The sequence below is a fragment of the Delphinus delphis genome, chromosome 3 (genome assembly GCF_949987515.2).
Source record: "Delphinus delphis chromosome 3, mDelDel1.2, whole genome shotgun sequence".
Taxonomy (NCBI): domain Eukaryota; kingdom Metazoa; phylum Chordata; class Mammalia; order Artiodactyla; family Delphinidae; genus Delphinus; species Delphinus delphis.
Genome location: NC_082685.1, coordinates 47,913,366 through 47,936,054, shown reverse-complemented (window position 1 = coordinate 47,936,054; position 22,689 = coordinate 47,913,366). Strand labels below are relative to the sequence as shown.

General features: G+C 51.9%; 1 long non-coding RNA gene across 1 annotated transcript in view; it reads right to left on the bottom strand.

Annotated features, from left to right (window-relative positions):
* Positions 1-12,314, bottom strand: part of LOC132423162 (uncharacterized) — a 30,107-nt gene extending 17,793 nt beyond the window's left edge. The window contains exons 1-2 of the long non-coding RNA XR_009518943.1: positions 12,212-12,314; positions 9,399-9,551 (exon numbers count right to left, since the gene is read on the bottom strand). This is a non-coding gene — a long non-coding RNA (uncharacterized lncRNA). The remainder of the gene's footprint in view (positions 1-9,398; positions 9,552-12,211) is intronic.
* Between the last annotated feature and the right edge of the window lie 10,375 nt (positions 12,315-22,689).

Sequence of the window (22,689 nt, the reverse complement as noted above, 5' to 3'; positions counted from 1 at the left end):
AGGTGGGGGCCAACGGTCAGCGGGGACTCTCGGCAATTTCCTTCCAGACCCATTCTTTTGCTGATGGGGTCTTGATGCGCTGGAAAGGGAAGGTGACCCCTCTTGCTCTTGGAGCCTAGAGCTCTTCTCTGAAAGCCAGGTAAGCATAGCAGAGATAATGGCAGCCTAGCGGCTGAAGGACAGACTCTCTGAGGCCTGGAAAATCTCAACAGCCTCAGCCTGAGGCTTCTAAGGGCCCAGCAACAGCCCAGGCTCATCCTCAAAGCCAGGAGCCCGGCAGCCCAGTCAGGACCAACAAAGGCCAGGGCTCTGGCCAAAGGGCACCCCAGCGTCCTCTGATAAGGGGTATCCTTGTTCCTTTCAGGCAAGGGCACTGGCTGGTGGGTGGCCGCCCCTGCAACCCTGACGCTGAAGGAGCAAACACCCCAGAGAGGGGCCTCCTGAAGACCTGAGGAGGGTAGGCGGCAGGGGCCCTGGACACAGACCTGTGAGTGCCACCCCACCTCCACTCACGGGCACCGACACCCCACCCTCCCCACCCCGCCAGCGATAAATTCCCCATCCCAGCCCTCAGGATGACCAAGAAACCAGGCCTCAGAACGGGAAGGGTTAAAGGAAGACCCTGCTGATTGACAGGGTGCCGGCAAGTCAGGGCTGTTGTGTCGGGATCGTAGGTGAAAAGAAATGGAACCAAAGAAGGGAAAACCCACCAGGAGCCAAGAATCCACCTCACACCCTGCTCCCTACAAACCAGCAACGCAAAGCCTGCGTGCTCCCGAGAACAAAGGACTTGGGGGAGCTGTGGAGGATGGTGGTCATTTTCCCTGGAAAGGAGTAAATGGGGTCGGATTCTAGAAGCAGGGTGACCTGGGGCTGTGTCAGCCTCTGAAAACAGAACCAGCCCTCGGGGCTTTGAGAGCGTCAGGCGTGTGCTCGGATGCACAGTGCTTGGAATACGGTGAAGCTCTAGAAACCGTGAGCAGTTGTTTTTACCGTCCATCATATTCTTCCCACACTTACCAGCTGTTCGTGGAGCGGGCAGGGTGAGGGGCCAGCTCCATAAGACAGGTGGAGAAACTGAGGCCCAGGGAAGTGAAGGCGTTCCACTCAGAGTCATACAGACAGTCAAGGGCAGAGGGGGATTCTGGCACCAGATCTCCGGAGGATGGAAAAAGAGGAGGAAGATTTGGAAGTGAGCAGAGGAGGCAGGACTCGGACAAGGAGCTGACACGCCAAAGACAGCGGGCGCAGCCCAGGCTGCTTATATAACACAGCACACCTGTTAACCTCTGCACACCCCACACGTGTGTGCAAACGTGCGCCCCGGCACAGCGCACACACCTGGCCCTCATTCACTAGCAAATGAGCCTTGGAGACTGGGTCCAAACAAATTGCATTAGGAGGGCGGTAGGCGCCACCTCCCCCCGGCGCTGTCGGGCTCCAACACTGAGCAGGCCTGCAGATCTGCCAGCTGCGGTCTCTCGGCCACGCTGACAGGCCCTTCTCAGCCCCCTCCCCCCGCCCCTGGGCCCCAGGAAGGGGGCTGGGGTCCGAGAGAATGCCATGATGATGGATGGGCTGAGGGAGGTTCCAGGGCTAGCTCAAGAGCACACAGGATGTTCGTGCTTATGCAAGGCTCACTTCTGAGCTGTTCCCAGCAAACCAGCCCCACCTTCCCTCCCTCCCTCCCCTCCGGCAGCCTCTCCCACGGTCACTGCTGCCAGAGCCCTGAGCCCAGGCCCCGAGCAGATCTACCCCCCAACACTCAGCTGGGCTGAGCGGGAACTGGTCAGCTCAGGAGGCAACGGCCTGGGGCTGAGACACAGGTGGGCACTTTAGAGGGAAGAAGGAATTTGTGAACAGAAAGACAACACCATCATGTAAAGGTGGTGTCTCTGTGCTTTCTCATCCATTGTTTTGTTTAATCCTCCGAATGTGCCTGGAGTTAGGAGATTGTGCCCATAGTACAGAGGTGACTACTGAGGTTCATTCATTCAGTGATCCCACAGCTCCCCTTTCCTGAGCCCTGAGTCTGCACCAGGCCCTATGCGGGGTGCTGGGGACACCGAACTGAACGACTTACAGCATCTGCCCACATTGCTTAACAGAACAGTCACCTTTGGGCTGGGTCATTGGGCACTGGGGCCCCCTAGTCTTCCAGGGGAGCATCTCCAGCAGAATCCCTTTTCCATATGGTATATGTGAGTTATTGAATATTATTACTAAGAGGAGCCTTAGCAATCAGCCCATTCAGAACACAGACCCTAAAGTCAGACAGCCCCAAGTTCAAATCCTGCCTTGCTCCCTTTTTAGCTGGATAGCTGTGGCCCAATTAACCTCTTGAAGCCTGTTTTCCCATCTGTAAAATGGGAATACAAAAGCTCCCACCTCATGGGGCTGACTGTGAGGATTAATTTGTGTTTTCCCTACCCTTAACTGACACAGGGAGAAACAGGGGCCTGGAGAGGGAAAGAGCTTGGCCAGGGTCACTTGTGAGTTGGGGGTTAAGTCAAGACCCGATGGATCCCTTTCTCCTACCCCCTTCCCCACTTATCCCAATAGAAATCCTCCCCACCTGCCTCACCCCAAGCAGCGCAGAGGCCATGACAGTTGGCCAGTTTGTGCAGGCAACCACAGGGACATGTCCTGGGTCCCACCCTCCACCTTCAGCCCTGCCCAAGCCTCTGAAGCACCAGAGTCCCAGGTGACCAGCGGTGGCCCCCAGCCCTCAGTGACAGTGGATGGTGGGGACACGCAGTGGCAGACTCCCAGCCCAGAGCAGCCTGGCCATATAAGGGAAGGAGCCAGGAAGGTCTCCTGGCTCAGGCCTGGCGAGAAAATCCAGACAGCCACTGTTTATTTTCTCCTTCCCAGCCTCCTGAGAGCTTCCAGACAGAAGACAGAGGTTCCCCCTCAGGCCAAGCGACATTTCCTGAAGACAGTGGGGAACAGGGAGGAAAAACCAGTCCATCATCCGGGAGCAGCACCCCTGGCTGTGGACAGGTAGCACCAGGTAAGATTCTGCCAGGTAAGATTGTGAGGCCACCTGTTCAACTGCCTCCTTTGACAGAAGGGGAAACAGGGCGACAGAGAGAAGCGCTTGTGATAAGGGATCACACCACTTGGGTGTCCCAAGTGGGACCCATCTCCTGAATGGGGACCCAGAGCAAGAAGGAGCCTCTCGTGGGGTAAGTGGAACAGGAGAGCTATGGACCCCCTTCTCAGTGAGACATCATCTGAAGGAGAAAAGCCAGCTCTGTCTGCCTCTCAGCAAGTAGGCAAGACTCAAGGGAAGAGTTCCTGGGGCCAGAGAGCCAGCAGAAGGACACCTTTCCTGCACCTCTGCCCTCCTCCCAGCCCAGCGGCAGAACCTCCTCCTCCAGGAAGCCCTCCCAGTTCCCCCAGGGAGGAGGAACCTAAGCCCTCAGCAGTCCTTTCTGGGCTCTCTCTTATGCCACTTGGGTCTGTCCCCTATTCAACTTGCCAAGGGCAATTTCCTTCCACTGACCAAGCTCCTCCAGGGTAAGGACCACATCAGATTCAGGCCTGTCTCCCCTCGGCACGTAGAAGATGCATTTGGTTTGCTGAACGGACAAGTGAAATGGTTAGATCCTGTCCCCAACCCTGATGAACTGGTAAATTGGTCAGGGGATGAGACATGGAGCATGGAGGTTAAAAATTACGGTCCTGAGGCAGCTGTTCTGATAGGAATCCCAGCTGGGCTCCTAGCTCCATGCCCTTGGAAAATCCCTTTCCCATGGAGCCTTGGGGATGCACGGGGATTAGCACAATTAAAACACTCAAGAAATGACCGTTCTTATTACCATCAGCATCACTATGATTTTTCTAGAGACAAAGGAAACAGAACTAGACAGCCTATAGCCATAGAGGATATAGAGGCAAATACCTTCCCCTGGTCAAAGGTCTCAACCTCTGTCCCTGTGTCAGAGTTTCCCACAGGAGCGTGGGACTGCCTCCCATCCACTTCCTGTTTCTACACCCAGGAGAGCTGCTATCTTTGTGGCAATATTCTGAGCCCAATGGGGTGTGCTGGAAATAGCCACCAATTCCCCTGGTTCAAGCCAGTCTGTGACCCGGGAACCGTCTCCTCCCCTTCCTGGCCCTCCATGTGGCGGTGATAAGGGTCCCCTGACCACTGCATGGCTGCTCTGCAGATTAAATGTGATGGGGCAGTTTTTCAAACGGCAGGCACTCAGATGCCCCCTTTTTAATTTTGGCCACATCTGCCAACAATCAAAATATTTTAAAATTTAAGAAGAGTCATTTTTAATACCTAAATATAAATGGGAAACTAAAATACTGTCCATAATTAGGAGATAATAAAGGTAAGAATAGAGACAGTAAAAATGCAACAGCGTTCTTACTCTCTCCTCTGGTACATAGCTTGCAAGCCCCTGGGCCTGAGGGAGATAAACAGGAGCCAGAAAAGTGTCAGAGACAGGATAGCACCAAACTGAGGCTCTCTCCCCCTGGGAAACAGAAGGACTGGAAGCAAACACAGGGAATAGCCTGAGTCACTGTGTCTTCCAGAGTTAGTGCCCGGGGGCTTCCCTGGTAGCGCAGTGGTTAAGAATCCGCCTGCCAACGCAGGGGACACGGATTCGAGACCTGGTCCGGGAAGATCCCACATGCCGCGGAGCAACTAAGGCTGTGCGCCACAACTACTGAGCCCACATGCCACAGCTACTGAAGCCTGCGCACCTAGAGCCCGTGCTCCGCAACAAGAGAAGCCACCGCAATGAGAAGCCCGCACACCGCAACGAAGAGTAGCCCCCGCTAGCCGCAACTAGAGAAAGCCTGCACGCAGCAACGAAGACCCAGCACAGCCAAAAATAAATAAAAATAAAATAAATAAATGTATTAAAAAAAAACAAGAAACAAAGTTAGTGCTCAGGCCATGTACTCTACAAAATCGCCCGCTCTCTGTGCTGCGTTCGGAAGCCAAAGGTGGTCAGGTGAAAGAGCTTAGGAAACAGTCCGGCACAAAGGAATGCAGGGTTCTGGCCTAATCAGCTTGCTTCCCAGCAGCAAATGATCACTTTTTCGGGACGACCCTCCCTGGCTTCTTACTGAAATCTCCACGCTGGCCAGGGCGAGCGTTTCCTCTCCAAGAGCTAGTGGGAGCCGTCTGAGAGTGGAGTAGATGGGCTGTGGGCCGTTCAGGACCCCCAAGCTGGATCCTGATGTTGGAATCACTCCCCAGCCAAACGCAGTTTGGAAAGAGTTCCTCCATGAGAATTCCATATTAGAGCGAGGCAGCTCTTTGGGTGGGAATACCTGAGGAAGGGGCTGTCCCCCTCAGCAGGCCAGCAGGCCTGACTTGCCCCAAGTGGCAGACCAGAGGAAAACACTCTGCAGATCAGGGCCTGCTTTCAGACTTCTGCCAGAGGCATATGAGACTATTATTGGAAGGAGGCGTGTGTGTTTTCCTGCTCTCTCCCACCCCCGAGCAAAGGCTGCTGGTTCCCTTCACCCTTCAGACATCCGGCACCAAGGCCACCCCAGTGGGCATCAGCAATGCAGGAGGGTCCTCTGGGGGTGCCCTGAGATCTCGGCGGGGCAGAAGAAATAGAGGCGAGGCTCCGCCTGCTCACTCAGAGGTTCCCACCCAAGCCAGGTCTTGAGAGGAAAATGAATTATCTATATGGTCATTCAATCATCCACTAAGTGGCATTCCCTGGGACCCATCATCATGTACAAAGGCCTCCACGAGGCGCAGGGATCCTCGCCATTAACAAATGTGGGTGCTGTCCTCAGGGAACTGGAGATCTAACCCAGTCAGACCCAGATGCAAAGAGCTCTGACACTGGAGAGAATGAGGTTGAAGAATACGATTCAGCCACTCTTACAACGCATATGAGGATCTACCATCACAAGTATGGTAAAGGATTAGAAAGAGAAAGAGGGCAGAAAGAGGGCAGAAGATGTGTGAGGACATGGACCAGGGTGTCCTGACGTCTGAGAAAGTCAGAGAGGGCTTCCCACAAGAAGTAGCCGTTTGGTCTCCTCTTCCACCAGGAGGAGACGGGCAGGGGCGCAAGAGGGAGCAGCATGGTAGCTGGGGGCCCCGAAGTGGTAGGCGCAGGGCTCCTCGGAGGAATGGAAAAAGGGGGGCAGAGGCCCAAGAGGAAGTGGCCAGCTGGGCCAGATGGGTCAGGCCTTGTAGCCTTTTGTGAGGGTTTCAGAATTTAGCCAGAGGGCAGTGGGAGAGTTTTTAGCATTTTAAGCCTAGGAGAGATACGGGCATATTTGCATTTTGAGAAATCACTCTAGGAGGATGGCTGGGATGGTTGGTTGGGAAGTCGGTGGGAGTAGAAGCAAGGAGGCCAGGTAGGAAGCTAAGACAAATGTTTGATGGTCTAAAATATAAAGTACCATGAATGTGCCGTTTGGCTGGGGTGCACCAAGCATAAATGTGGGGTATGGGGTCAAAAGGTAGAACATTATGTTGGATGGCTCCATTTACTGAAATGCCTAGATTAGCAGCTCTGTAGAGACAGACCTGCCCGGGGGCTCGGGGTGATGGGAGGTGGGTAGGAGGGGCTAAATGGTAAGAGGGTTCTTTTGGAATGATGAAACGTTCTGAAATCGATTGTGGCAATGGTTACACCACTTTGTGAATGTATTATAAACCACTTCATTGTGCAATTTAAATAGGTGAATTATATTTCAATAAAACTGTTTAAAAAGAAAAGAAAAGGAAGGTTGAGGTTTGGTCCCAGAGGGCTCAAACGCCAGGCTGAGGACAGGAAACACATCTGTGGTAGTTACAGCAGCCTCTGGGGCAATAGCTGGATGGTGGAGCTGAGGCCCCTCTAATGCCCCTTCTCCTGTCTAGGGTGGACTCCCTGCCATCAGCCCCTGGTGCAGAGCAGCGTGGCACCCTGTCTCCCAGCCTGAGGTGCAGTGCTGCATCTCTGGTCAGTTGGGAGTCTGAGATGAAGCACTGTAGCTCGGGAAGGGAGAAGTTGTTCTGCGGCCGTTGCCTGGACGTGGTAAGTGGTAGTGGTGCTTGCGGGCACCAGGAAGGACGGGAATGTTTCCACTCTCCGTATGGTCAGCTGAGGAAGTTGCTGGACTCAAGTCCTACCTGTGCCACTATCTGCTTCATGATTCTGGGCAAGGCCTGAATCTTCTGTGCACCCCAGTTTGTCCATCTGTAAAGTGAGGTGTTGGAGCACTCAGTGGTGGCCATTACCCAGCACCCTGACTCTGCTTTCGCTTTCTGAGCCCATGACAGACACTGCTAATCAGTCGAGGCATCCTTTCTTTTTCCTTTTTTTCTTTTCTTTTGTAATTTTGTAAAACTTTTTATCTTATATTGGAGTATAGCTGATTAATAATGTTGTGATAGTTTCAGGTGTACAGCAAAGTGATTCAGTTATACACATACATGTATCTATTCTTTTTCAAATTCTTTTCCCATTTAGGTTGTTACATAATATCGAGCAGAGTTCCCTGTGTTATACAGTAAGTCTTTGTTGGTTATCCATTTTAAATACAGAAGTGTGTACATGTCAATCCCAAACTCCCTAACTATCCCTTCCCCCAACTCTAAGGCATCCTTTCTTGAAGCATTCAGGTACAGCTTCAGAATCCTTCTCAGCACTAAGTTCTGGAGAGCTACTGTTTATGATTCGAAGCTGAAACCCTTCATCATTTGTGAACTGGACAATTCCTAAAAACCCTTTCAGCCTTAAAGACAAAAGTCCTGGGCTTTGAGTCAGGCTCTTCACTCTTTGAGGTGTTGCCTAAGTTAGTCCAGGCATCTCCCAAATATCTGACCCCTCTCAGTGGCTTCAGACAAGCAAGAAACAGCAGAGGAAAATCACTGGGCTAAGCACAATTTTATTTAACCTCCCAACAAGCTTGGGAGGTAAATGTTATTAACCCATTTTCCAGATAAGAAAACCAAGGCTCAGTTAAGCAACTGGCCCAAGGTCACACACTGACTATGTTGAGCTGGGCTTGTAACCTAATCTGTCTGCCTTCAGATCCATGTTCTTACCCACTGCATGTGGTCTTGTCCTTACATCTTGGGTCACTTTTAGCAAAGACAGACCAAGACATTTTCCATTAATCCTGTAGATTTCCTTCCTCTTCTCCTCCCCGCCCCCAGCCACCATAGTTGTATTTATCTCACCTTATCCAGTAGGTCCTATACCATAGCATTTTACAGTTGGGGAAGGCTGAGGTTAAGTGATTTGCTGAGGGTCACCAACAAAGAAGTTGCCAAACAGAGACTGGGAACTGGATCCGCCCAGTTGGTTTAGAGTAAAACCCTCCCTCTGGCTGGAGACTAAGGAATACACATGATCCATGGCAGTCGAAGGGGGGAGTGGGGTGTTACCAGATGGTTTCTGGTTGACAACATGGCCTTTGACTACAGGGAAGGTACTTTCCGGGGCAACTGAAGTTCCAGTCACTACTCTCCCCCCGGAGCAATCATCCACATCCCGCGAGACACAGCAGCCGCCCTGGCTTCTGCAGATGGGGCCGGATGCAGAAGAAAACGCCAGCTGGTCCTTAGGGACATGCCAGAGCCTTGGTGCTGAAGGCCACTCTCTCACCTTGTCCTCACGGTCCAGTTTTCCCAGGAATCCCTTAGATGCTAAGATGGGGATTCCTGGAAATACTGTTCTTGAGGTCATGGTTTAACAGCTGGATGCGTCTCCTTCCCACCCAGAGTTGCCCCTGCAGGGCTTGGGCTCAAGCACGTCATGAGGTCAAGTGGAAGGCCATGCACTAGAGGTAAGAGGGCTTGAGAACTGTGTTCTTGACCTTTAAGTTGCTTTTCTTTCCATTTTGTCCATTTCGTAACATCCTGTGAGGCTGGAATGGGAACTTCACCACTGTCCTGCTCTTGGGAACTTTGTCCAGGCACTCAGTTGAGCAGTGGTTGAACCAGGACACCATAAAGCATGTGTTTCTTTCTGCCTCAACCGCACCCCCACCCCACTTCCCCGCGTGCCAAGCAATAGGGGTCGCACTATCGAATCAGCATTATTGATAAATGAATAAATGTACGTGAATTTATTTTAAAAGTTTGCTAAATCAGTTAGCTAAACTAAAAACAAAAAAAACTGTTAACTTTTAGTTCGATTTGTAATGCAGCCACAGAAAAATTTTTAAATTTTTCATTAAGGTAGAGAAGACAAAAAAGCTCAGAGTGCCCTCTTGTGGTGATGCCTCTCTCAACCTGCTTCAGAAACACTGAGGCTCGCCTCTACACACACACACACACACACACACACACACACACACACACACACACACACACACACACACACACTGAGATTCCTTTTGCCCCAGTCACTTTTGAGCCACTGACCACGTAAGCCCCATCCATCCTCTCATTACCAATGACCATCACTTACGATTTACTTTAACTCGCATCACCTTCGTCTCAAAGGTCCTGAGGTTCAGAGAGGTCAAGTGACCAGCCCACAGTCACTCACATAGCCTAAGGCAGAGCCAGGATTGATTCCAAGTTCAGTGGCTTGTGGCAATTCCTCAGCCAAAAGTAAAAACTGCAAAAATAAAAAATAAAAGTAAGACAATCTGAATAGACAGAGAAAATGCTAGCTGACTGAATCCCAGAGACCTGAAGTGGTCCAGGTGCAACACTAGAACTTTTCACAAACTCTTCCTAGTGCTTTTCATGGAGTTGGTAGAGACAGGAGGTGTCGTGGCCCCAGGAGCCTCGCTTAGGGGTCTGCTTGCCGTGCTCCCAGGGACCAGGTGGCTCCCACACATCTCAGGCTGTCTCTCTAACAGGCCACATTGAAGACATTTATAAAATATGAGATCTCCCTCCCCCTTACCCTCAGAGACTGGAGCTGGACTGACCATGAAGAAATCTGATTTGCTCCTAATGATAATAATAGCTTCCACTCACGAATATTTACAACTTACCAGGCCCTGTGCTAAATGCTTTCACAGGCACTGTCTCATTCAATCCTCACAACAACCCAGTGAGGTAGGTTGTATCACATACTCCGTTTCACAGATGAGGCAGCCAAGGCACAGAGAGGTTAAGACACTTGCCTAAGATCACACAGCTAACAAGTTGTGAGGCTGAGTCAAATCAAGTCTGTGTTTATGCTTATCACCTGCCCTTGCCCCCTCTCTCCCTTTTGGCCTGGCCTGGAAGGTGGGGCTACCTCCTGTGGCTTCCCCTGGGGGAGAAGGTAAAACAAGCCTTCAGTGAGACCCAAGCAGTCCCTCCTGTGCTCTGTGACTATAATAAAATGCTGGACCCTTGGCTTGTGTCCTGTGTCTTCCTGGGAACATGAGGGGAGGTGGAAGGAGGTGATAGCAGGGAGAGAACATAAGCCTGTATTAGTTTACGAGGGCAGCTGTAACAAAGTACCACAGACTGAGTGGCTTAAACAATAGAATGTTATTTTATCATAGTTCTAGAGGCTGGAGGTCTAAGATCAAGGTGTCAGCAGGGTTGGTTTCTTCTGAGGCCATTCTCTTTGTTTTGTAGATGGCTGTGTTCTCCCTGTGTCTTCACTCTGTACATGTCAGTGTCTTAATCTCTTCTTATAAGGACACAAGTCCTATTGGTTAAATTAAAGCCCACGCATATGACCTCATTTAACATTAATTATCTCTTTAAAGACCCTACCTCCAAATACAGTCACAGTCTGAGGTACTGGGGGTTAAGACTTCATCATGAATTTGGGGGGGACACAATTCAGCCCATAATACAGCCTCAGTTGAGGCAACCCTCAACTGAAGGCAGGTGCCTTCACACTGGCAGACACTTCCAGAAGCCGGCTAGATAGCAACCAGGACCCACATCAAGACAGTCAGAAGCCCAAGGAAGATGCCAGGCCGTGTCTGGGAACACCTGCTGTAGAGCGTGGGGAGGGAGAGAGTCCCACGAGGTGAGGTCCCCTAGGGCGGGACCAAGGCACATGCTGAGGAGCGCTCAGGGCCTGGCTACGTGGCAGCCTCGCCCCTTCAGTCCTAAAGGTGTGACTGGCCAGGTCGAGGAGGCAAGACAGAGTCTGAAATCACACTTCACACAGGCGTCAGTGTTCAGAGTGAACTCGACATTAGCTGTACCACAGGCATCATGCCCAACACATGGGGACATTTTAATTTCTTTTTTTTTTTTTTTTTTTTTTTTTGCGGTACGCGGGCCTCTCACCGCTGCGGCCTCTCCCGTTGCAGAGCACAGGCTCCGGACGCGCAGGCCCAGCGGCCATGGCTCACCGGCCCAGCCGTTCTGTGGCATGTGGGATCTTCCCGGACCGGGGCCACGAACTCGAGTCCCCTGCATCGGCAGGCGGACAGACTCTGAACCACTGCACCACCGGGGAAGCCCCACATGGGGACATTTTAAACACAATTAGTCTACCTTCGGCACAATCCTCCAACTCTGCTACATTCTGAGGGGAAAAAAAATCAACATCCTGACAAACAACCTTTTACGATTCCCAGAGCCTAAGGCCTCCCCACACCTCTCCTCTGCGCCCCCGAACAAGGCCTGCGCACCTGCCCTGCACTGTGGAGGAGCCCAAGGTCCCACAAGGGCCCGAGACTGCTTAGGAGCCACAGGGACGAGTGCAAGAGGCAGGACGGAGGGCGAGCTCCTCTGGCCAGCGCCCTGCCGTCCACTGCACCCCACGCCCCAATGACACACCCCGTTCTTGTTCAGCTTTGGAACAGTTCCCGGCCAGACACTGGGGCCTCCTCGAAACTCACAGGCCTTGTGCTACTGAGGTCCTTCTAGAACTCTCCCTCACACCCCTGGGGAATTATTGCGGACTCCCACAGGTGGGTTCGACACTGTGGTTTGAGATTCCCAGGAGTGGAGGGGTGCACAGGAATAACAGCAAATGTCCAGCAAAGGGGGTGTCCTTTTTTTTTTTTTTTTTTTTGCGGTACGCGGGCCTCTCATTGCTGTGGACTCTCCCGTTGCGGAGCACAGGCTCCAGACGCGCAGGCCCAGCGGCCATGGCTCAGGGGCCCAGCCGCTCCGCGGCATGTGGGATCCTCCCGGACCGGGGCACGAACCCGAGTCCCCTGCATCGGCAGGCGGACTCTCAACCACTAACGCCACCAGGGGAAGCCCCGGGGGTGTCCTCTTTATTTACCTCTGCCAGCCTTTACTGGGTGCCTGTGTGCACCTGGTGCTGGGGACACGGCAGTGAACGAGACAACCAGAGAACTCTACCTTGTGAGGATGATTCGCTCACACACACGTAGGTGTGAGATCCTGCACTCCTCTTCCAGAATTTCAGTGTTGAGGCCGTTTCTGAACACAGCTGTAAAGTAGTAACACTTTCAAATACATCCCTACATGCCAGGCATGCCGTGGGCCTCTGTCCTGTGGGCAGAAGGAATTGGCACCCCCTCACAACTCTGGTGACAGATTCCCCAGGTCGAAACCCAGGCTCTTCCAGCAGTGACCGTCTGCACTTCCTTTTACTGACAGGGCGTCCTGCACCAGGTGCCTCCTGTGGGAGTGTCCAAGGAGGCAGCGTGACGCAGACAGGAAGGAGGTGGTGCCCTCTTGTGGCCTAACCTGGAAGGACAGGCTATCTTGAAGGACTTGTCAGGGGTAAGGGGGGATTGTTATCAGTGCCCATTATCTAACACATTTGCATAGACTTTTGCATCTCAAAATGCACTTTTCATCCCATGACTTCATTTGATCCTTGGGGTTTTTAAATTAATTAATTAATCTATTTATTTATTTTTAGTTGCGTTTGATCTTCGTTGCTGCGCGCGGGCTCTCTCCAGTTGCGGCGAGCGGGGGCCACTCCTCTCTGTGGTGTGCGGGCCTCTCTTGCTGCGGAGCACGGTCTCCAGGTGCGCGGGCTTCAGCAGTTGTGGCACACGGGCCTAGCTGCTCCAGGGGATGTGGGATCCTGTCGGACCAGGGCTCGAACCCATGTCCCCTGTATCGGCAGGCGGACTCTTTACCACTGAGCCACCAGGGAAGTCCTTGATCCTTGTTTTGAGATACCTCTTGTCATCGTAGTTTTACAGAAACCCAGTGAGGTTTAAACAATACTAATTCTAATAATAATAACACCTATGATTTATTGATCCCTTACTCTGTGGCTGGCACTGTGAATTTACTTTGTACATATTATCTCATTCGTGAGATTCAGATAGAGAACAAAGTATTAGACACGTGTCCAGGGCCCCAAGACTGCTAAGCAGCTACATGAGGAAGCAAGCACCAGCCCCGCACTCAGGCCAACAATCTCTCCCACGAGCTGGAAAAGAGAAGTGTCCAATCTGGTCCTCCAGCTCCTGGAAGATTCCCAGTTGCCTTGGGCTGGGAAGAAGCCCTGGGAGACTTCATCCAGCAGGACTGACGCTGCTACAGATCCCAACGTGCTGGAGATACCATCTCCTGCTTCCAGGTGTGCTCTGAGGGAACTGGCACCCTTGGCTCAGTAGAGAGATTCTATTTCCTGCTTCAAGGGGAGAATTTCCCCAGGCTCCTGAGAGCTGCCTCTCTCAAAGCGGACAGCAGCAAGGGCACCCCAATATTGCTACAGGATGTGGTCCAATGATCCAGACAAAGGAGGTGAAAGGGGTTGCTGTGATCCTGAAAGAAAGAGCTCCCTCCCTGAGGGAGCTAGAGGGAGGCCGGGAGGAAGACGGTCTGGCCTGTGGGGGATTGCACATCTCCAGCAGTCCGGCGGGCCTGGCCAGCAGCCTGTGCAAGCCAATCTCATTGCTGTAAAAGGGCAGTGGCCAGAAGAGGGGACTCAGGCCTGTCCCTGCATTTCAGACCTAGGCAGCCCCTCTCCAGGTCATGGAAGCAGGCAAAGTAGAAACCAACCAAGCAGGGACGGAATAGGTCCAGATTTGCTCCTTTTTCTTGAAATATGGGGATGGAACCCAAGTGGCCTCAGTCTGGGGACAGTCAGGGGCATGTCAGTTGCACTCCAATCTGTGGGAAGCTGGAAGGAACCACAGCTCCACTAATTTAGAGACTGTCCCCTCTGACCCAGGCCATCTACCACTCCAACATCCCAAAACAGTGTGTTTCCTTGGCCTGCTCATCCCAGAACAATTTCTGACAGAGGGGCATACACAGCAGCTTGCATAACTCCAGTGACAGGGACCTCACCACTTCACCCGCCAGCCTATGTCCTTGATCACCTTGGATTGTTAGGAGGCCCTTCTCTTGTTGGAGTGAAAGCTCTGTCATTTTCCCTAGTTCCTTTGCTGCCCACAGAGATTTATGAACGGTGGCCCTGGCTTCCTTCCCCTCCTCCAGGCTAGACATGCCTGGGGCTCCCAGTGGGCCTCTGAGACTGAATTTAAGCTTGTTTCCCTGCCTGCACAATGAAGACCCCTTCTTTGGGGCCAGGACCTCCTCTGAGAGCCTTATAAAATCAGTCAACCATCTCTGTGAAAATGGCGCACGTCCACACAAAACGTTACATACTACACTAGAGGGTTCATAGGCCCTTTCTTTAGGGCATGTCACAGTTTCTAGAAAGTGGCTGGCCTTTAGTACTAATTTATATATTCGACAAATGTTTACAGAGGGCCTACCATGTGCCAAGTGATGTTTCTGGTACCCAGAATGGAAGGGTAAATAAAACAAATCCTAGCTCCAAGAATTTACAGTCTGGAGCAGGAGAGAGACACCAACGAATCAGCCACCACATCATTAACTTTATATTGTGATAAATTCAAGGAAGATAATGAAAGAGAGTACAATGAGAAGTGGCAGGCTTTGGAGAGCTATTTTAAATTGGGAGGTCGGAGGGCCTCTGGAGGGGGTTGACATCTGAGTAGAGATCTGATGACAGGAAGACAGTGTGGACTGAAGAGTCGGGGGTGGGGGTGGGGGTGGGGGGTCAGGCAGGACCAAGGATGGCTGTCAAGACTCTGAGGCAGAAGGAGACCAGGGAGGCTAACGCCTGGAGTGGAGGAGGGGATATGAGACAGGGTTGAAGGGCACAGGGCCAGGCCGAGTGGGGAGTCTAGGTCTCATCTAAGTGCAGTGAGTGACACAGTCAGGTATATGTTTCAAAAGATCACTCAAAGTGGGGAGTGGAAGCAAAGTGTATTCCCCTTTCACGTTTCCTTATATCTGCATAAAGAAACCCTGGAAAAATATAGAAGAACTTAATAAGTGCGGTTACCTAGAAAAGCAAGACTTCTTAATATTTACATATTATATTGTTTTGACATTTGAATGACCTGTATATTTACCTGTATTACTTTCTCGTGGCTGCCATAACAAATTATGACAAACTGGGTGAACTAAAACAATCGAAATGTATGATCTCATAGTTCTAGAAGCCAGACATCTGCAATCAGGGTTTTGGCAGGGCCAGGTTTGCTCTAAAGATCCTGGGGGAGTTTGTTCCTTGCCTCTTCCATCTTCTGGTGGCTCTGAGCATTCTTTGGCTTGTAGCTACATCACTCTCTGCTCTGCATTGCCTCCTTCTCTTCTGTCTGACAAATCTCCTCTGTGTGTCTCTTGTAAGGGCATTTACCATTGAATCAGGGCCCACCTGAACGATCCAGGATAATCTCTTCATCTCAGGATCCTTAACTTGGTCACGTCTGCAAAGATCCTTTTTCCAAATGAGGTCGCAGTTACAGATTCCAGGAATTCGTGTGTGGACATGTCTTTTGATGCGCCACCATTCAACCCATCACAATAGCTGTCCAATAAGATCAAAGTAAACTTTAAAACTTGGTTCTAGCTCTGGGGTGACAGAGGGACTGCAGGGTGACAGATGGAAGAGAGGAGGGAGGTGAAGGGAGGTGGGTATGTGTGGGAGCAAAGGTCCACTGGGCTCCAGAGGGATTGGATGCAGGATGGAGGGAACATCATAAGGCATCCCCCACCACTCCTGGGTCTGGCTTGAGCAAATGGGCAGGCTTTGGTGCCTTCACTGAGGCTGGGAAGATCAGAGGACAAGGGGGCTCCAGGGAGGTGGGAAGTGAGACTGGGAGGGAGAAGTAGTAGACATTTCAAGGAAGAAGTTACCATGAAGGAAGCTGGATATATATGTGGTGAGGCCTGCAAAAACCTTTAAGGGAACGGAAGCCTCAGGCTCAGGCTACAGAAAACCTATCACCTCCCTCGTTTTGAAAGCTCAGTACCTACTGATGCAAGGCCAGGCTGCAGCCACGTCACAGAAGTGGCTGTGACTCAGTTTGGGAAATCTAGGTTTTTACCACGCTACACTTATGCAACCAAGTCTTTGAATCTAAATACAAGACTTCTCGTCTCCAGTGTAAATTTCCGTGTCTCTATGATGAATCTTTCCAAATAATTCTGCCTCCAAACCAAATAGGACAGTATGCATGGTATGATCCCAGTTTCATAGGGGAGAAAATGACTCTCTTCAGGTATGTCTATAACAATAGCTAATCTTCCCTGAGGTATTATGCTGACCACTGCATGCTTTATTTCATTTAATTCTCTTCATCACAGTTTGAAGTAGATGTTATCATTATTCCCATCTTACAGAGAAAGATAATGAGGCTCAGAGAAATTAAGTAAATCTTGCTCACAGCCACCCAAGTAGTAACTGTTAGGACTGGGACTTGCACCCTAGCAGTCTTGCCTTTTGTGTCTATAATCATTACTGCCCCTCCTCATTCGTGCCCTCTTATGGATATACATGCACATTAAAAAGTTCAAGGAGGGCTTCCCTGGTGGCTCAGTGGTTGAGAGTCCGCCTGTCGATGCAGGGGACACGGGTTCATGCCCCGGTCCAGGAAGATCCCACATGCCGCGGAGCGGCTGGGCCCGTGAGCCATGGCCGCTGAGCCTGCGCGTCCGGAGACTGTGCTCCGCAACGGGAGAGGCCACAACAGTGAGAGGCCTGCATACCGCAAAAAAAAAAAAAAAAAAATGTTCAAGGAGATACCTACAAAGCTGTTAATAGTGGCGGGTTCTGAGAGGGGTGTGGGAAGGAGTACACATTCTCTACTGCTGCCTTACTTTTAATTATCTTCAAGGAACAATGCTTTTTTAATTTAAAAATATGTATTTATCAAAAGAAAAGTCTGGAAGAACATACAACAAAATGTCAACAGCACAGGACTTCCCTGGTGGCACAATGGTTAAGAATCCACCTGCCAATGCAGGGGACACAGGTTCGATCCCTGGTCCAGGAAGATCCCACATGACGCAGAGCAACTAAGCCCGTGTGTCACAACTACTGACCCCGCATGCCACAACTACTGACCCTGCATGCCACAACTACTGAAGCCTGCATGCCTAGAGCCCGTGCTCCGCAACAAGAGAAGCCACCGCAATGAGAAGCCCACACACTGCAACAAAGAGTAGCTCTCACTCCCCACAACTAGAGAAAACCCGCACACAGCAACGAAGACCCAATGCAGCCAAAAATAAATAAATAAAAATGTCAACAGCAGTTACACCTGGGGAGCATGAGCAGGAAAACTATCTTCTACACCATGTAGTTTGGTGTTGTTTGAACTTTATACAATGGGTATATACTGCTTTGTAAGCAGAAAAAAGTAATTAAGACTTTAAAAAAAGAAGGATAGAGAGAAGGAGAGTGACTCAGCAGCTCTTCTGGGATTCCCAGCAGCTCCTGACAGAGGTCCCGCCCACCTTCACGAGCCCCTTTTCTATTTCTCCCCCTCCATCCCCTTTGCACATCCTAACCAGAAAAACCTGTGCCTCAGCAGCATCTGTCCTGCCTCTCCCTCCTCCCAGCCTCTAAACTAGGCCACTGCTGATCCTGAATCCACAGGGCAACAATATCCCCTCATCCTCCATTAGCAGCTTTGTAGTTTATGAAATGCCTTCCCATGCCAGCTCACGTTTAATCCTCCCAAAGACACTGTGAAGTGGATATTCTCATGCCCATTGTACAGATGTGGAAGCTGAGGCTCAGCGAAGCTAAGCTCATTGCCCAGGGTCATATAGAGTCTGGGATTGTGCCTGGACCCAGATTCCCAGGCCAGGCCTCTCCAGTGCTGCATGAATTCAAGCTCATGTCAGGAACTTGAGTTTCAGGACCTAAAATCAACCTGTTCAATCTTGTTTAGACCTATGACAGAGCAGCAGTTCTCCTGTTCCCTACCAAACCATCCCGGCAGCCTCCCTGGTATACTCAACCACAGCCAGGAACCTGAGACTCACCAGAGCCTTGCCCTGCACTGCCCAGGCCCTGGGGCTGAGCCTGAAGAGAGGGCAGAATGGAAGAGCCTTTGGGACCAGACAGAGGAGCGTGGGAAAAAGGGGCAGACAGCCAGCATGCTTACAAGGCAGGAGTAGACAAACCCAACCGTCTAGGACAGCAGGTCATGGGCTTGGGTGGAATCCTGGATATAACTTTGATCAAATCACTTAGTATCTCTGGGCCTCAGTTCTCTCATCTGGAATATGGCATTATAATAGCATCACCTTAGAAAGCAGTTCTGGGGCTTCCCTGGTGGCGCAGTGGTTGAGAGTCCGCCTGCCGATGTAGGGGACGCAGGTTCGTGCCCCAGTCCGGGAAGATCCCACATGCCGAAGAACGGCTGGGCCTGTGACCCATGGCTGCTGGGCCTGCGTGTCCGGAGCCTGTGCTCTGCAACGAGAGAGGCCACGACAGTGAGAGGCCTGCGGAACGCAAAAAAAAAAAAAAAGAAAGCAGTTCTGAGAACAACATGAGGAATCCTTGCCATGCGTTCACCGCAATGCCTGGACATAATACATGCTGACTGAATGCTTCTTATTGTTACGAAGTGAGTTGGTTTGCCCCAACCAGTTTAGTTTCTTTTGGTGAACACGTACTGAGAGCCGACGCTGTGCCAGGCCCTGGGCTAAGCACGAGGGACATAGAAATAAAGTAGATGCAGCTCCTGCTCACCTAGTTCGCAGGGGGAGCCAGCCCAAAGGGAAGCTGACCCTTCCTGTGGGCTTGCAGTGTGAAGGAACAATGGCTGGGACGGCGGTAGGCAGGATGGTGTGGGGCCTTGAATGCCGGACTAATCTGTCTGAGAACTTCTCTTGTCCGCCTGGGAACCACTGCAGGTCTCAGAGCAGGAGAGCAGCCGACCCAGTCATCTCACTTAGAAATGGAACCTTAGTCTCTACGGCTCCACAGGGCTTCTGAGACATCACTGAGTCAGGCACGACGTGGGGGGGGGGGGGGGGGGATGACACAGGAGGGAGGGGCACAGAGGCCTATCCTTAGGGTGGGGACCATCTGGGTTCAAGTGACGGTGGCAGGTGCGCTAGGTGAGGCCGCCCAGAGAGGTCAGGGAGGGGTTCAGTCCTGGAGAAAGTAGTAGGGGAGGAATCTATTTAGACTCCAGCAAAGGCAGAGTTAATGGGTCTATTTGGGGGCTGATCCCTGGGTTGCTATCTCAGGTGGTTTGGTACCTCTCTTTCTGCTTTTCCGTGCTTTCCCTTTTCCTACACTGAGTCACTAGAAGAGACGGGGTTGAGCTATCTCTGTTTGGGAGCCCTGGGATGGGAACCAGGTGATTCTGTCTCCCCAGAGGGGCACACCCCCCGGGGCAGCTGGAGAGAGCAAACAGTCCTCCTGGGGGAGCTCCAGGGTCTGGTGGGAGAGGCTTGGACATGTGGAGTGGTCTTCCGCAACTCAGGCCCCTCAGAATCTTCCTCTGTCCGGAGGGTGATGATGCCATGGCAGAGGCAGTGGGAGCGGTGGAAGCACCTGGGGTTCCCCCACATATCCTCAGGCTCCCGGGCGTGCCTCTGTGTCAGCGTCATCACCCGCCGGGTCGTGGGCCAGCTCAGCACAATCGTGCAGGACCAGCCTGGGTGCCTAGAAGAGGCAGGTCGGGTTCCGGCTCCTCGCAGCCCACCTCCCCAGTCTGGCCCAGTTGCCCCAATCTGGGGACAGACTACTTCTAGTGGGGCAGCCCAGTCAGCTGAGAAAGTCAGGCTTATGCTGAGCAGGAAAAGGGAGGACTCGCCCGCCTCCCCCCGCCCCCAATCCATGAAGCTGTGGCAGAGCAAGCCCTGGGCACTTGGCAGACTCAGTATGCGTCCTGCGTGCGCAACCAGCCCACTGGGTTCGCCTCTATGGGCCTCAGTTTCCCCTTCCACTACTGAGCCAATGCATACATTCATTTTCTCTTCCTGGGGCATCTACCGAGGGTCAGACCTGCAATATGCATCGAAGAGACAATGAACCCAGAACCTAGGCCTTGGGGAGCATCCAGCCCAGCCCCGCTGCGCACCGTGTGGCAGCAAAGCTGTGGGGAAGCTGCTCTGCTTGGGGTGCGGGTGCAGGGCTGGCTTCCCTCTGCGCCCGCCGATGACAGATGCCCAGCAGAGGGCGGCAGAGAGCGGGATCCCATCTCGAGGGAGCCGCGACCTTGGCAGTCAGCGAAGGTGGAGGCCTGGAGATTTTCAGCTTCACTGCTGTCAGAAATAAGTTTCACAAGGGCCTCCGGCACATCGGCGTTCTCTCGGACCCGGGCCCCGGGGCGGCTGACACCTCATCACTCTCCTGTCCCCGGAGGAGCCGCCCCAGGGCAGCCTTGGGACTGGGGCGGGGCGGTGCAGGGTCGAGGTGGGAATACCAGCGGGGTAAGGAGGAGGGCACGAGGGCAGAGAAAGGTGGGGGAGGGCCCCCGTGCAGGGATCGTCGGTCGGGGCGGGGTCACAGGTCAGAGGGCGGGGGCTGGTCCTAGGAGCAGTGTGCACCCAGCACCTTCTTTGACTAGGTTTTCTAAAGATCGTGCTGGTGCTGTGAGGGGGTCGACTTAACCCGCACACACTCAGACACACACTCCCGTTCTCCTTCCATCGGCATGCTCTCAACACACACTAACACACATTTCCACCCAGATCACACCCGACTCATGCACACAAACACGTTCATATCACATCAACACACGCATTTCATGATCACACTTACACTTTCATACAAACACACCTACACACATGAATGCACATCCACTGTCACCCAACTCGCACACTTACACTCTCACACTTGTGTACACACATAACTCACATACATATATACTCTCAAGCACACGCAAGCACACACCCATTTTTTTCACACAACTCTTACAAGTACTCACATACACAACTTGTGTATATATTCAGTCACACACACTCACATTTCTATCTATTCATACACTCACACACACTCACACATTGACACACCTAAGGGCCTCTCCCTAGAAAAGCTGGTAGAGCCAGGGGGCAGTCTACCAGCTCTGGTCCCTCACACTGGGTTCCAGAGATAATTCCAGCTCTCAGGCATCTGTGACCCACTGCCTTCCGCCCACTTTCAAAAAGGATTTGAGGGACTTCTCTGGTGGCACAGTGGTTAAGAATCCGCCTGCCAATGCAGGGGACACGGGTCTGCTCCCTGGTCCGGGAAGATCCCACATGCCACAGAGCAACTAAGCCCGTGCACCACAACTACTGAGCCCGTGTGCCACAACTACTGAAGCCCACGCGCATAAAGCCCATGCTCCGCAACAAGAGAAGCCACCGCAATGAAGAGTAGCCTCTGCACGCCACAGCTAGAGAAAGCCTGCATGCAGCAACAAAGACCCAACGCAGCCAAAAAAAAAAAAAGATTTGAGATGATTTAGAAGGTTAAATCCCAAATAAAACAGGATAATGAAAAAGAAAAATAAGACAGCAGAAGCATTGAAAGCCTAACCCTTGTTTCTCCAGGCCTGGGGACTTCTAAATTTGTAAAGACCCAGTGGTCTGTGATTTCAGAGCCCCAGGCCCAGCCCTGCCTCTTTTGGATCATCCCTCTGCACTTGCCCTTGTGGGCCTCTCTCTGCCCCCCGCTTGTCCCTCAGGGTCTGTGAAAGGGCTTACTCCCTGCCAGCATGTCCGACCCTGTCTGGAGTAGCTGAGTGAGCCCCCCTGCCACTCCCCAAAGGTGGCTGGGCTGAAGGACCTTTGAATGACTACCTGCCAAACAGTGTTTCCCATCAACCATCAGTCAGCCTCTTGAGCTAAACCTTGGCTTTGGCCTCTCTCTCCCGCAAGGTGAGTTCCCAGCCACTAAGGACCTCCCCAGTGCTGAAGCAGAGTTCCTCTCCTCATTGTTCTAGAGTCTCAATCCTCAGCCTGCACTCATCTGACCCTTAATCCCAACCTTTCCCACCACGATTTCTCAATAAAGCCCTCATTCAAACAAAACGCCCAGTGACACATCCTGGTATTCCAAAGCTGCTCAAGTGGACATTTCAGTCAGCTATCTCTGTGTAACAAACCAACTCAAAATTTAGTGGCTTAGGGACTTCCTTGGTGGTCCAGCGGTTAAGACTCCACCCTCCCAATGCAGGGGTCCAGGGTTCAATCCCTGGTCAAGGAGCTAGGTCCCACATGCTGCAACTAAGAGTTCACGTGCTGCAGTGAAACGATCCCACGTGCCACAACTAAGACCTGGTGCAGCCAAATAAATAAATAATAAATGTTTAAAAAACCCAAAACTTGGTGGCTTAAAATGGCAATTTGAGGGAATTCCCTGGCAGTCTAGTGGTTAGGACTCTACACTTCCACTGCAGGGGGCATGGGTTCGATCCCTGGTCAGGGAATTAAGATCCTGCATGCTGCATGGCCAAAAAACAAACAAACAAAACAGCAATTTGTTATTTCTCATGGTCCTGTGGATTGGCTGGGCTCATCTGGGTGGTTCTTCTGCTCTATATTTTGTTGGCTGGGACTACTCAGGCTGCTGCATCCAACTG